The following is a 15,055-nucleotide window of genomic DNA, read 5'->3' as shown; positions in this document are numbered from 1 at the left end:
GCAGGGATGACCGTGGAGGAACAATGGTGGATATTTCTGTGTATAATGCAGAAGTTGCAGGATCAGTTCATTCCTAAAAGGAAGAAAGATCCCAGGAGGAGGCATGGGCGGCCGTGGCTGACGAGGGAAGTAAAGAAACATATATAGTTAAAAGAGAAAAAGTATAACATAGCTAAGTGGGAAAACTGAGGACTGGGAAGCTTTTAAAGAGCAACAGAGGATTACTAAGAAGGAAATACGCAGAGGAAAAATGAGGTACGAAGGTAAACTGGCCAAGAATATAAAGGAGGATAGTAAAAGCTTTTTTAGGTAGTGCAAGGCAAAAAAATGGTTAGGACAAAATTGGGCCCTTGAAGACAGAAACAGGGGAATATATTACTAGGAACAAAGAAATGGCAGAGTAATTAAATGGGTACTTCAGATCTGTGTTCACTGGGAAGACACAAGCAATCGCCCTGAGATAACAGTGGCTGAAGGACTTGAACTTAAGGGAATTTATATTTGCCAGGATTTGGTGTTGGAGAGCCTGTTAGGTCTGAAGGTTGATAAGTCTCCGGGGCCTGATGGTCTGATTCCCAGGGTACTGAAGGAGGTGGCTCGGGAAATCGTGGATGCGTTGGTGATTATTTTCCAGAATTTAATAGATTCGGGGTCGGTTCCTGAGGATTGGAGGGTGGCTAATGTTATACCACTTTTTAAGAAAGGTGGACAGTGGTGGGAAAGATGCTGGAGTCTATTATAAAGGATGAAATTACGGCACATCTGGATAGTAGTAACAGGATAGGACAGAGTCAGCATGGATTTATGAAGGGGAAATCATGCTTGACTAATCTTCTTGAATTTTTTGAGGATGTAACTATGAAGTTGGACGAGGGAAATCCAGTAGATGTAGTGTACCTGGACTTTCAGAAAGCTTTTGATAAAGTCCCACACAGGAGTTTAGTGAGTAAAATTAGGGCGCATGGTATTGGGGGCAAAGTACTAGATTGGATTGAAAATTGGTTGGCTAATAGGAAACAAAGGGTAGTGATAAACGGCTCCATTTCGATTCCCCTAACTATCGAGTCCCCTACCACGAGTACTTTTCGATTCAGCCCCCTTCCCTTCTTTGCCAAAGTGTCAGGCTCAGTGCCAGAGAACTGACTGCTATGGCTTTCCTCTGGTATGTCATTCCCCCCCAGCAGTATCCAAAATGGTATACTTATTGCTGAGGGGAATGTCCACAGGGGATCTCTGCACTGTCTGTCTGTCCCCTTTTCTCCCCCTGACTGTAACCCATCTATCCTTATCCTGAGCCTCAGGAGTGACCAACTGCTGGTAACTCCCCTCAATTACCCCCTCAGCCTCCCGAATGATCCATAGTTCATCCAGCTCCAGCTCCAATTCCCCAACACGGTTTTCATGGAGCTGGAATTTGGTGCACTTCCCACAGACGTAGCCAGCGGAGACATGTGCCATGTCTCCCACCTGCCACATTCTGCAGGAGGAGCAAGCAACCGCCCTAGCATCCATACCCGGCTTATCTGAACACCCACTTAGTACTAAACAAGAAAGCTTAATTCAGTTGCTATAAAATCAAGCAATAAACTTATATTCAATAAAGGAAGTTTAGAAATGAACTGTACCTTATTAACTTGGTTAGAGGAGGAGGGCTGGTGGGAGACACTACGGTTGTAGTGCCTTGGGTTTAGCCGCCCTGCTAATATATATGGTCACTTACTTTCCTTCCCGGCAGCCCCTCTGGTCTGCGTCACTTCTTTTCAGTATTTTGCGTGAGAACTTTGTGTACAAACTCACATTGCAAAAAAAAATTGCAAAAAAAGTCAACAGTACATAATTGACTTTGTAGCATTTTAGGGTGTATTGAAGTTGTGAAAAGTGCAATGAAAGTACAGCCTTACGATTAAATAGCAAGGGCATACTTTTTAACTTGTATTATTCTGTGCTTTAAGAAGAGTATACTGATTGACATCAGTAAGGTTTGCATGGTCAGGAAGGATAGATCACAAAGGGTTAGGCTGATAAAGGCTGAAGGTAACCTTAGTGATGAAGTAGTGCCAACTCATGTGGAAGAGCAGAGAGTTAAAACAGCAAGGTTAGCAGCTGAAGTGGCTGATAGTTCTGAGCTGGTCCATACAACACGGTTTGACTTTGAATCAATTTCAGTCCATGAGGGATAGAAATTGGGGCAAAGAGAAATCCTCATGTGGAAAGAGAAAGGTGGTTCTCAGTGAAGATCATAAGGATATCTGACCACAGGGTAAACAAGAAACCCTTGAGGGGTTCAAAGAAGTTAAAAAGCTCTGGTGTTTTCATTGTAATAAAGTGGGACACACAAAATCACAGTGTAGGTGGGCTAGGAGAAAGCCAGATGTAGGAAAACTGGACAAACCTGAGAGTTTTGTTGGACTAGTAACAAAAACCACAAGGGAAGTTACTCAGAGTGTACAAGATAGTCAGAGGTTGATTAAGAAGGAAGTGCCAGATCTGCTTAAAAAAATATACATGCAAGGGTAAAGTTTATTCACCGAGGCCAGGGTTAGTAGGTAAAGAGGTTACAATATAAAGGGACACAGGATCCTCTCAGTCTGTAAGGTTGAAGGATAAGGAGATATGTACTCCTGAGGGACTACTGCCAGAAAAGGTACTGGTAACAGGAATTCATGGTGAGACAATAAGTGCTCAATCATGTAAAGTGAGGCTAGAGAGTCCAGAGAAGAGTGGAGAATTTGTAGTAGGAGTACGAGACAAACTCTCAGCTCAAGGAATACAATTTGTCCTTGCAAATGAAATAGCTGATTCACCAGTAGGTATGCTGCCTACTCTGGTTTAAAGGTCAGTGGAGATGCAGGCAACTGAAGAAATGAAAGATGTATTTCCAGGAATTTTCCCAGATTGTGTGATCACAGGATCACAGAGGCACAAGTTGAAGCAGGGTAGTTCAAAAGGCACAGATAAGGTTTATAGAACATAGAAAATATAGCGCCGTACAGGCCCTTCGGCCCTCGATGTTGCGCCGATCCAAGCCCACCTAACCTACACTAGCCCACTATCATCCATATGCCAATCCAATGCCCGCTTAAAGCCCATAATGAGGGAGAGTCCACCACTGCTACTGGCAGGGCATTCCATGAACTCATGACTCGCTGAGTAAAGAACCTAGCCCTAACATCTGTCCTATACCTACCACCCCTTAATTTAAAGCTATGCCCCCTCGTAATAGCTGACTCCATACGTGGAAAAAGGTTCTCATGGTCAACCCTATCTAAACCCCTAATCATCTTGTACACCTCTATCAAGTCACCCCTAAACCTTCTTTTCTCCAATGAAAACAGCCCCAAGTGCCTCAGCCTTTCCTCATACGATCTTCCCACCATACCAGGCAACATCCTGGTAAACCTCCTCTGCACCCATTCCAGTGCCTCCACATCCTTCCTATAGTATGGCGATCAAAACTGCACACAATACTCCAGATGCGGCCGCACCAGAGTCTTATACAACTGCAACATGACCTCAGGACTCCGGAACTCAATTCCTCTACCAATAAAAGCCAATACGCCATATGCCTTCTTCACCGCACTATTAACCTGGGTGGCAAATTTCAGAGATCTGTGTACATGAACACCAAGATCCCTCTGCTCATCCACACTACCAAGTATCCGACCATTAGCCCAGTACCCCATCTTTTTGTTACTCATACCAAAGTGAATCACCTCACATTTAGCTACATTGAATTCCATTTGCCACCTTTCTGCCCAGCTCTGCAGCTTATCTATATCCCGCTGTAACCTGCCACATCCTTCCTCACTGTCAACAACTCCACCAACTTTCGTATCATCCACAAACTTGCTCACCCAACCTTCTAACCCCTCCTCCAGGTCATTTATAAAAATGACAAACAGCAATGGTCCCAAAACAGATCCTTGCGGAACACCGCTAGTAACTGCACTCCAAGATGAACCTTTACCATCAACTACTACCCTCTGTCTTCTTCCGACCAGCCAATTCCTAATCCAAACCTCCAACTCACCCTCAATGCCATACCTCCGTATTTTTTGCAGTAGCCTACCATGGGGAACCTTATCAAACGCCTTACTAAAATCCAAATACACCACATCTACCGCTTTCCCCTCGTCCACATCCTTAGTCACCTTCTCAAATAATTCAATAAGGTTTGTGAGGCACGACCTGCCCTTCACAAAACCATGCTCACTATCCTTGATCACATTATTCCTATCCAGATGTTCATAAATCCTATCCCTTACAATTCTCTCTAAGATTTTGCCCACAACAGAAGTGAGACTCACCGGCCTATAGTTACTAGGGTTATCCCTACTCCCCTACTTGAACAAGGGAACCACATTTGCTAGCCTCCAGTCTTCTGGCACTATTCCTGTAGACAACGAGGACATAAAAATCAAGGCCAATGGCTCTGCAATCTCCTCCCTTGTTTCCCAGAGAATCCTAAGATAAATGCCATCAGGCCCAGGGGACTTATCTATTTTCACCCTTTCCAGAATTTCCAACACCTCTTCCCGACATACCTCAAAGCCATCCATTCTACTTAATTGTGACTCAGTATTCACATCGGCAACGATGTCCTGTTCCTGAGTTAATACTGATGAAAAGTATTCATTCAGTGTCTCCCCAATCTCTTCAGCCTCCACACGCAACTTCCCACTACTATCCTTTACTGGACCTATTCCTACCCTAGTCATTCTTTTATTCCTGACATAGCTATAGAAAGCCTTAGGGTTTTCCCTAATCCTACCAACTAAGGACCTTTCATGTCCCCTCCTTGCTGCTCTTAGCTCTCTCTTCAGATCCTTCCTGGCTACCTTATAACTCTCAATCGCCCCAATTGAACCTTCACACCTCATCTTTACATAGGCCTCCCTCTTCCCTTAAACAAGGGATTCCAATTCCTTATTAAACCACGGCTCCCTCACACGACCCTTTCCTCCCTGCCTGATGGGTACATACTTATCAAGGACACTCAATAGTTGCTCCTTGAACAAGCTCCACATATCAATTGTGCCCTTCCCTTGAAGCCTACTTTTCCAAGCCACGCATCCTAATTCGTGCCTCACCGCATCATAATTTCCGTGCCCCCAGCTATAACTCTTGCCCTGTAGTGCACACTTATCCCTCTTCATCACTACAGTAAAAGTCACCGAATTGTGGTCACTGTCCCCAAAGTGCTCACCTACCTCCAATTCTAACACCTGGCCTGGTTCGTTACCCAGAACCAAATCCAGTATGGCCTCACCTCTTGTTGGCTTTTTTGATCAGATCTTTTTTGAGACTTTTTTGATCAGATAAGTGAGACAGAGCAGGAGCAACTAGGTAATCATGCAAGTATCTTTAGCTCTGCTACGCTTATTGAGTTACAGCAGAAAGATGAGAATTTAAAACAGTTATATCAAAAAGCATATACAGAGAAGGAGAGTGAATGCATCCCAGTATGTTATTACTTAACAAATGATATCTCAATGAGGAAATGGAGACCATCACACAATCAAGCAGATGAGAAATGGGCAGAGATTCATCAGATTGTTTTGTCAGTAGGGTATAGAAAGGAGATGCTGCGAGTGGTGCATGAGCAATCACTACGAGGTCATTTAGGGGTGAGGAAAACACAGGCTAAAATGCAAAGATATTTTTACTGGCCTGGACTACACAAGTAGTTGAATTTTACCAAGCGTGTCACACATGTCAACTAATTGGAAAAACCACAGGCAGTAATAAAACCTGCACCTTTAATACCTATTCTAGCATTTGAGGAACCATTCACAAGAGTCTTGATTGATTGCGTAGGTCCCCTACCTCAAACAAAAAGTGGGAATAATTATTTATTAACAATAATGGATGTGTCGACTAAATTTCCAGAGATAATCCCATTACACAACATCACAGCTAAAGGGTTGTAGACAAATTACTTGAATATTTTTACTAGATACGGTCTGCCAATAGAGATCCAGTCAAATCAAGGATCAAAATTCACATCCAAACTATTCAAGGAAGTTATGGATATCTTGGGAATAAAACAATTCAAATCCACGGCATTCCATCCAGAATCACAGGGAGCACTGGAGAGATGGCATCAAACACTAAAGACCATGTTGAGGACTTATGGTCAGGATTATCCACATGATTGGGATGAAGGAGTTCCGTTTGTTCTTTTTGGATTAGAGATACACCAAATGAATTGACCAAATTCAGTTCATTTGAATTAATCTTTGGGCATGAAGTAAGAGGACCATTAAAATTGATTAAGGAGAAATTAATAAGTCAGAATTCAGAGACCACCCACTTGGACTATGTGTCAAATTTTAGAGAACGATTAAATAGAGCTGGAGAGTTGGTGAGACAAGCAGTGGATAAGAGATCACAAATTCGCAATTTTGCAATTGGGGATAAGGTATTAATGTTCCTTCCAGTAACAGATGAGCCTTTAAAAGCAAAGTTAAAAATTACACCACACCAGGTCCAACAGGTTTAATTGGAAGCACTAGCTTTCGGAGTGCCCCTTCTTCATCAGGTTATTGAGAATCACCTGATGAAGGAGCATCGCTCCGAAAGCTAGTGTGCTTCCAATTAAACCTGTTGGACTATAACCTGGTGTGGTGTAATTTTTAACTTTGTACACCCCAGCCCAACACTGGCATCTCCAAATCATGACTAGTTTAAAAGCAAGGTTTAGTGGACTTTATCAAATCGAGAGGAAATTGAGTGAGATGAATGACTTGATAAGAACTCCAGACAAGAAGATGTCTCACAGAGCGTGTCATGTGAATATGCTCAAAAGGTATTTTGATAGGGAAGGAAAGCAAAAAGGCAAGGTGTTAATGATTACAGCACACAAGGAAGAACCAAGTTCAGAGGATTCTGAATTAGACATTCCTCAAATCAAATTGGACAATGAGGAAGTTGTCAAAAATTGGGATAAATTATTGAGTTACCTTCCACAAGAAAATCAAAATGACCTGAAAGAATTATTATTATCATATGGGGAGATATGCGGAAATAAACTGGGAAGTACTAACTTAATTGTGCATGATGTAGATATAGGAGATGCTGTTCCAATTAAGCAACATCCTTATAGGCATCGCCCTCTGAAGTTGGCACAGGTTCAGAAGGAGATAGAGCGCATGCTCCAAGGTGGCATAATCAAAGTGAGTTACATTGACCAGAGCTCATACCAAAGCCAGATGGCAACTAACAGTTATGTGTGGACTGTTGCAAAGTCAACACTGTTACAAAGACTGATGCATTTCCAATTCCCCACGGTTGGAGGACTGTGTCAAAAAGGTGGGACAAGCAACTTGCATTTCTAAATTGGATTTGCTCAGAGGCTACTGACAAGTACCTCTGTCAGAGACAGCTAGGGCAATTTCGGCTTTTGTGATGCCAAGTGGACCAAATCAGTTCAAAATCATGCCATTCGATATGAAAAACATTCCCGAGCCACATTTGAGAGACTGACTAATAAGGTCATTGTGGGGTCACCCAATTGTGCTGTTTACATTGATGACCTGGTGATTTTTAGTCACTCATGGAAGGGACATTTACAGCATTTATCAGACTTGTTTGATCAACTTCGGAAGGCAGACTTGATGGTAAATCTAGCTAACAGTGAATTTGCCAAACCCCAAGTCACCTTCCTGGGCCATGTTATTGAACATGGACAAATGGCCCCACAAAATGCGAAAACACAAGATTAGCCACCCCAGATTACACAAAGCCTTTCAAAATGGCTATCGATGCCATTAATGTGAGTGTCAGTGTGGTGCTGCTGCAGGAGGATGACGAGAGAATAGAAAGACCCATTGGGTATTTTTCCAGGAAGTTGAACATTCATCAACAGAAGTATTCAACAGTGGAGAAAGAGACTTTAAGCTTGGTGTTGGCATTACAACATTTCAGTGTTTATATTACCAGCAATGCATCTGAGACAATCATATGCACTGATCATAACCCACTGACATTTGTGGAAACATTTAAGGACAAAAATTCCAGTCTGTTCAGATGGAGTTTGTTGTTGCAGCCGTTCACTTTGACAATTGTGCATGTGGCAGCTCGCAAAAATGTGATTGCCAATTCATTATCGCGACTCAAATGAGATACAGAGGCATTCGGTGGCAGGTGTGTCACGGCTTAGATTTGCATGAGGCTTTGCATGTTTGCATGTATGTAGTTAGTATAGTGTATATGTGTGTTTTAGACTACTAACTAGTTTGTTTTTGAAGGATTTTAAAAATGAAGCCATCTTTTGATATTGATGGCTATTTTTAAGTGGGGAGGTGTCACAAAGCTGGTCCCTTTTTTCCTAAAAGCTGTTCCTTTTCTCAAGGAACGCTGTGTCCTTGGTTTTTTCAGAGGGTTCCTAAACAGCTCCTGGTTCCAATTAGACTGGTTTGGGACAGAGATTTAAGGGTATTGAGAGGCCTTTTTGTTTATACATAAACAGATGAGACTTCAGGCCAGAGTGGTCATGTTTTAGAAGTGACCTGTATAAAGAAGGGGGAGTGGTCAGCTCTCTAGCTGAGCAGTTCAGTCCAGAACTAGTTAGAAGTTCAGCAGTGGACTGTGTGAACAGGCTGCAAAAAACTCTCTCTCTTTCTGACGTTCTAACTTCTGCCCTGTAAGCATTTGTTCCATTTTTACTGTTTCTTAAGTGGGGTTTGCTTATTGGGACTGTTGTGTGTATTCGGAGAAGCATAATTAAATCTAGTTTGGATGGACTGAGTTCTGTAGGGGTTCTTTATTCTGTTCTGTGTGTTTTATTGTGTAATTTTGTGAATAAATTTTTAAAACCTGGTAGTCAACCTAGCTAAGTTGTAGCAGTAGCTACAACTTAGCTAGGTTGGCAGTAGCTAGCTAGGTTGGCAGTAGCTACTAATTTGACAGTGTGAACCTTTTCCCGCGTATGGAGTCGGGTATTACAAGGGGGCATAGCTTTAAATTAAGGGGGGGTAGATATAGGACTGAAGTTAGGGGTAGGTTCTTCACTCAGCGAGTCGTTAGTTCATGGAATGCCCTGCCAGTAGCAGTGGTGGACTCTCCCTCTTTATGGGCATTTAAGCGGGCATTGGATAGGTATATGGAGGATAGTGGGTTAGTATAGGTTAGGTGGGCTTGGATCGGCGCAACATCGAGGGCCAAAGGGCCTGTACTGCGCTGTATTCTTCTATGTTCTATGTTCTATGTTCTAACTTACTCCAGTTAATTTTCACTGTACACTTACTGAAACAAATTGCAAAGTTATGGCCCAGATTGCCTGCTTAAGAATGTTTTGATTGGTCTGCCCTCGGCCATAAGAACAGATAAACCATAAGTTTATTGGTTGGCAGTAGCTACTAATTTGACTATCTATAATAGGTTACTTTCAGACTGAAGCTAAATACAGGAAGTATTACAGACTACAAATTAAAATGCCAAAAGGAAAATTTTGAAGATTACTTTTTCTTATTTTGTTCTTAATTTTAGAGATGTAGGATGTGTTGTATCTGTGTGCTGTGGGAGTTGGTGGACCTCATTGTGGTTCATAGTGACTATTTCTGTCGCAAGTGTTGTTGCTTGAGGAACTCCAGCTCAGGGTTTTGAAAATTGCGGTACATCAGGGAGAGGGAGAGTTACTTGCATGCTGTGTTTCAGGAGGCAGTCACACCCCTGAGATTAAATACCTCAATCTCAGTCAGTGGTCAGGGACAGGAAGGTGTGACTTTGTGTGATCCAGGAGATAGTGCTGGAGGAGCCTTAGCCCTCGACCCTGTCTAACAGGATTGAGATTCCTGCTCCCTGTGTGGATGAGAGTGTCAGCTGGAGGGAGGATGAGCAAACTGACCATAAGCCATTCAAGGGGGAGCAACATCCTTTGGCACTGTCCACAACTCTATTGACCTCAGTGTTTACTAACCCATCCTTCTATGCACCCATCCCAGGTCATTTATAAAAATGACAAACAGCAGTGGCTCCAAAACAGATTCTTGCTGTACACCCCTAGTAACTGAACTCCAAGGATGAACATTTCCCATCAATCACCACCCTCTGTCTTCTTTCAGCTCGCCAATCTCTGATCCAAACCTGGAAATCACCCTCAATCCCATGCCTCTGTATTTTGTGCAATAGCCTACTGTAGGAAACCTTATCAAACACCTTACTGAAATCCATATACACCACATCAACCGCTTTACCCTCACCCATCTGTTTGGTCACCTTCTCAAATAACTCACTAAAGTTTGTGAGGCACGACCTACTCTTCACAAAACCATGTTGACTATCGCTAATTAAATTACTCCTCTCTAGATGATTATAAATCATATCTCTTCGAATCCTTTCCAACACTTTACCTACAACCAAAGTAAGGCTCACAGGTCTATAATTACCAGGTTTAATTACTCCCCTTCTTGAACAAGGGAACAACATTTGCTATCCTCCAGTCTTCTGGCACTATTCCTGTAGACAGTGATGACATAAAGATCAAACCCAAAGGCTCTGCAATCTCCTCCTTGGCTTCCCAGAGAATCAGGCCCATCGGGCCCAGGGGACTGATCTATTTTTACACTTTCCAGAATTGCTAACACCTCCTCCTTATAAACCTCAATCCCATCCAGTCTAATAGTCTCAAGTGCCTTTAAAAACAGGCAGAGGACAACTAAAGAAGAAAACAATCAGTGAGGAGAAGATGAAATATGAGAGTAAGTTAGCTAGTAATATAAAAGAAAATTTCAAGTTTTTTTTAGATATCTAGAAAGTAAGAGAGAGGCAATGTGGACATTGGGCTCCTGGAAATTGGGGCAGGAAAAGTAGTAATGGGGAACAAAGAAAAGGCAATAGAACTGTACAAGTATTTTTGATTTTTGGTTTGATTTATTTTTGTTACATGTACTAAGATATGGTGAGAAGTATTGTTTTACATGCTAACCAGATGATTCATACCTTACATAGGTAAATTAATGTAACAGTTGAGAGTGTGGTGCTGGAATGAGATTCATTCCTGTTGAAGGGCTTTTGCCCGAAACGTTGATTCTCCTGCTCTTTGGATGCTGCCTGACCTGCTGTGCTTTTCCAGCAACACACTCTCTACTCTAACCTCCAGCATCTGCAGTCCTCATTTTCTCCCCATCAAGCTAATAGAATAGAATGCAGAATATTGTGTTACCGCTTCAGAGAAACTGCAGAGAAGGATCAACTCTAATACATGAGAGGTCTGTTCATAAGTCTGATAACAGCGGGGAAGAAGCTGTTTTTGCATCAGTTGTCATGATGGAAGAGCTGAAAATGTGTTGCTGGAAAAGCGCAGCAGGTCAGGCAGCATCCAGGATCCTGTTCCCTGGATGCTGCCTGACCTGCTGCGCTTTTCCAGCAACACATTTTCAGCTCTGATCTCCAGCATCTGCAGACCTCACTTTCTCCATCATGATGGAAGACACAAGCAGCAGACCAGATCTTAAATAGAGTCAGGGGCAGGGATGAGTGGAGTGACCATCACTTAGGAGAAGGCGTTGGGGAAGCTGCAAGGTCTGAAAGTGGATAAATCACCCGGACCAGATTGACTACACCCCAGAGTTCTGAAGGAGATAGCTGAGGAGATTGTGGAGGCATTGGTGGTGATTTTCAGGAATCACTGGAGTCCGGGAGGGTCCCAGAGGACTGGAAAATGGCTAACGTAACACTTCTGTTTAAGAAGAGAGGGATGCAGAAGACAGGAAACTATAGGCCAGTTAACCTGACCTTGGTCATTGGTAAAGATTTTAGAGTCCATTATTAAGGATAAGATTGTGGAGTACTTGAAAGTGCATGGTAAAATAGGGCTGAGTCAGCACAGCTTCATCAAGGGAAGGTCATGCCCGGCAAATCTGTCAGAATTCTTTGAGGAGGCCAGTGGTTGTGTTCGACTTGGATTTCCAGAAGGGCTTTGACAAGGTGCCATGCAACAGGCTGCTAAGTAAGATAAGAAACCATGGTGTTCAGGGAAAGGTATTGGTATGGAGAGAGGATTGGCTGACTGGCAGAGGCAGAGAGAAGGGATGAAAAGGTGTTTCTCAGGATGACACTCAGGATGATGAGTGGAGGTCTGCAGATGTCAGACGAAGGAACTGAGGGCATTGTTGCAACGTTTGCAGATGACACAAAGATGAGGGAGGGGCAGGTATTGATGATGTGGGGAGGCTGTAGAAGGACTTGAACAAGCTAAGAGAGTGACACAGAACTGGCAGGTGGAATACAATGTGGGAAAGTGTGAGGTTATTTGGTAGAAAGAATCAAGGCATAGTCTATTTTCTAAACAAGGAAATTTGAAGTACAAAGGAACTTGGGAGTCCTAATTCAGAATTCTCTTAAGGTTACTGTACAGGGTCAGTTAGCAGTTAGGAAGGCAAATGCAATGTTGCATTCATTTCAAGGCTAGAACACAAGAGCAGAAATGTACTGCTGAGGCTGTAAAAGGCTCTGGTCAGACTGCATTTGGATATATTGTGAGCAGTTTTCAGTCTTGTATCTAAGGAAGGATGTGCTGGCATTTGAGGGGCTCCAGAGGAGCTTTAGAAGAATGATTGGGGCGGCACGGTGGCACAGTGGTTAGCACTGCTGCCTCACAGCACCAGAGATCCGGGTTCAATTCCCACCTCAGGCAACTGACTGTGTGGAGTTTGCACATTCTCCCTGTGTCTGCGTGGGTTTCCTCCGGGTGCTCCGGTTTCCTCCCACAGTCTAAAAATGTGCAGGTTAGGTGAATTGGCCATGCTAAATTGCCCGTAGTGTTAGGTGAAGGGATAAATATAGAGGAATGGGTCTGGGTGGGTTGCTTTTCGGCGGGTCGGTGTGGACTTGTTGGGCCGAAGGGCCTGTTTCCACACTGTAAGTAATCTAATCTAATCTAATCAAGATTTCAGAGATGAAGGACTTATCATATGAGGAATGGTTGAGAACGCTAGGTCTGCACTCGGACTTTGGAAGGATGAGGGGGTATTTGATTGAAACTTACAGGATACTGAGAGGCCTGGGTAGAGTGAACGTGGAGGTGACATTTCCACTAATAAGAGAGACTAGGACCCAAGGGCACAGCCTCAGAGTGAAGGGATGACCCTATAGAACTAAGATGAGGAGGAATTTCTTCAGCCGGAGGGTGGTTAATCTGTGGAACTCATTGCTTCAGAGGGCTGTGGTATATTTAAGACTGGGATACAAAAGTTCTTGATTTGTAAGTGAATCAGGGTAATAGGGAGAAAGCAGAAGAATGGAGTTGGGAAATGTACCAGACATGATTGAATGACATAATTCTGCTCCTGTGTCTTGTGTCTTATGGTTTTATGTTTAAACAATTTAACATGATTTATAGAGTGAAACCATTTTCTCAAGTGGAATATTCCAGAACTTAGATGTATAACCTAATGTTGGGCAGCACATTGGCTCAGTGGTTAGCACTGCTGCCTCACAGCACCAGGGACCTGGGTTTGATTCCAACATGCACAGGGAGTTTACCCTGTATCTGAGTGGGTTTCTGCTGGGTGCTCTGGTTTCTTCCCACAGTTCAAAGATGTGCAGATTAGGTGGCTTGGTCAGTCATGCCAAAATTATCCGTATGTTCAGGGATATGTAGACTAGGTGGATTAGTCATGGTAAATGTGGGGTTGCAGGATTCGGGGGAGGGTTGGTGCAGACTTGATGGGCCAACTGGCCTCCTTCCTAGGGATTCTGTTTTAATGAAGGCAGTTGTTCAAGAGTGATGTCAGAACCAGTTATTCACACAATGGAGAAAGGAGATTTGGCCTGCTGAGTCCACACTGAATCTCCAAAGAGCATCTCCCTCCAGCCTACCCCTGTAACCCTGCATTTTCTATGGGTGACCCACCTCCTACACATCCATGGGCACTATGAAAAACTTAGCATTGCCAATTCACTTAACTGCACACCTTTGAACTGTGGGAGGAAATCGGAGCACCCGACACAGGGAAACGTGTGGAAGTTTCACACAGACAGTTACAATTGGATAGGTACATGGATGGGTGCTTAAGCTAGGACAAATGTTCGGCACAACATCATGGGCCGAAGGGCCTGTTCTGTGCTGTATTGTTCTATGTTCTATGTTCTATCTATGTTACCCAAAGTTGGAATCGAACGAGATCCCTGGCGCTGTGAAGCAGCAGCGCTAACCACACAATTTGAAATCAATTGTAATTTTCAAAACTGAGATGGAGAAACTTCTGTTAGGTGAAGTTTCCAAACCATTTGGAATAAAAATAGGGAGAGAGGTTATAATACAGGTCAGCCATGATTTTAATGTCAGAACAGGCTGCAAGGGTTAAATTACCACCACTTCCTTGAAATCCATAAATTTCTTCCATCTTTTTCAATTAACAGGCAGTGTTAAAACTGTACCAACAGCATCCAATCTTCCACCTTGCTTTCATATTAAGAAATTGAGGGTTTGTCGCTGAATTATTGCTGCAGCCACCGAAGAAACTTCAACAGCAGTTCAAAGACCTTGGCTATCACCATCAAGCAGGTAATTGGCTATTCGAACTTGGATCACTGTCACTGTGTGCTAAGCGGATCTATCTGGTTTGGTATCCACTCACTACACTGAGGGGTGACAGATGTTAGAGGTAGTTTCTTTACTTAGAGAGTAGTAGGAGCGTGGAACGGCCTGACTGTAGCAGTAGTAGACTCGCCAATGTTAAGGGCATTTAAATGGATAGGCATATGGAGGAGAATGGAATAGTGTAGGTTAGATGGGCTTCAGATTGGTTTCACAGGGCGGCACAACATCGAGGGCCGAATGGCCTGTACTGCGCTGTAACGTTCTATGTTCTAGGATACAATGATGAGGTTACATGTTTGCGTGGTACAGACTTGAGTTTTGAATTTGGCGAGTGCTTACTGTTACACACCAACTATTCAGCTTCTCTCCACATTAACCACAAGTTCAGGGAAAGATTGGTGAATTGGATTGATGGATGCTTCAGGTCTTCAAAGTAAATGTAAGGTCTGCAGTGATTTTTTTCTCTCTTTTCTTAAAACTAGCTGCAGAAGTATAAGATTGATACTGGTG

General features: G+C 43.2%; 1 protein-coding gene across 6 annotated transcripts in view; it reads left to right on the top strand.

The window, feature by feature from the left end:
- The window catches only part of tmem63c (transmembrane protein 63C), a 310,233-nt gene that overhangs the window by 14,370 nt on the left and 280,808 nt on the right, over positions 1 to 15,055 (top strand). For 4 of the 6 annotated variants that reach the window (XR_015757812.1, XM_087989521.1, XM_043701470.2 and 1 more), the window contains exon 2: positions 14,365 to 14,509. The exons of 1 other annotated variant lie outside the window; for it this stretch is intronic. The gene's annotated coding sequence lies outside the window, so the exon portion shown is untranslated. Of the gene's footprint in view, positions 1 to 14,364; positions 14,510 to 15,027; positions 15,053 to 15,055 lie in introns of all 6 variants that reach the window. One more of the 6 variants, XM_043701472.2, reaches the window with a different exon arrangement.

This window comes from Chiloscyllium plagiosum, unplaced genomic scaffold (genome assembly GCF_037043375.1).
Source record: "Chiloscyllium plagiosum isolate Xiang-an unplaced genomic scaffold, Cpla_swu_hap1 HiC_scaffold_8, whole genome shotgun sequence".
Taxonomy (NCBI): Eukaryota; Metazoa; Chordata; class Chondrichthyes; order Orectolobiformes; family Hemiscylliidae; genus Chiloscyllium; species Chiloscyllium plagiosum.
The sequence above is the reverse complement of the archived record's forward strand: the minus strand, read 5'-3'. Positions and strand labels throughout refer to the sequence as shown.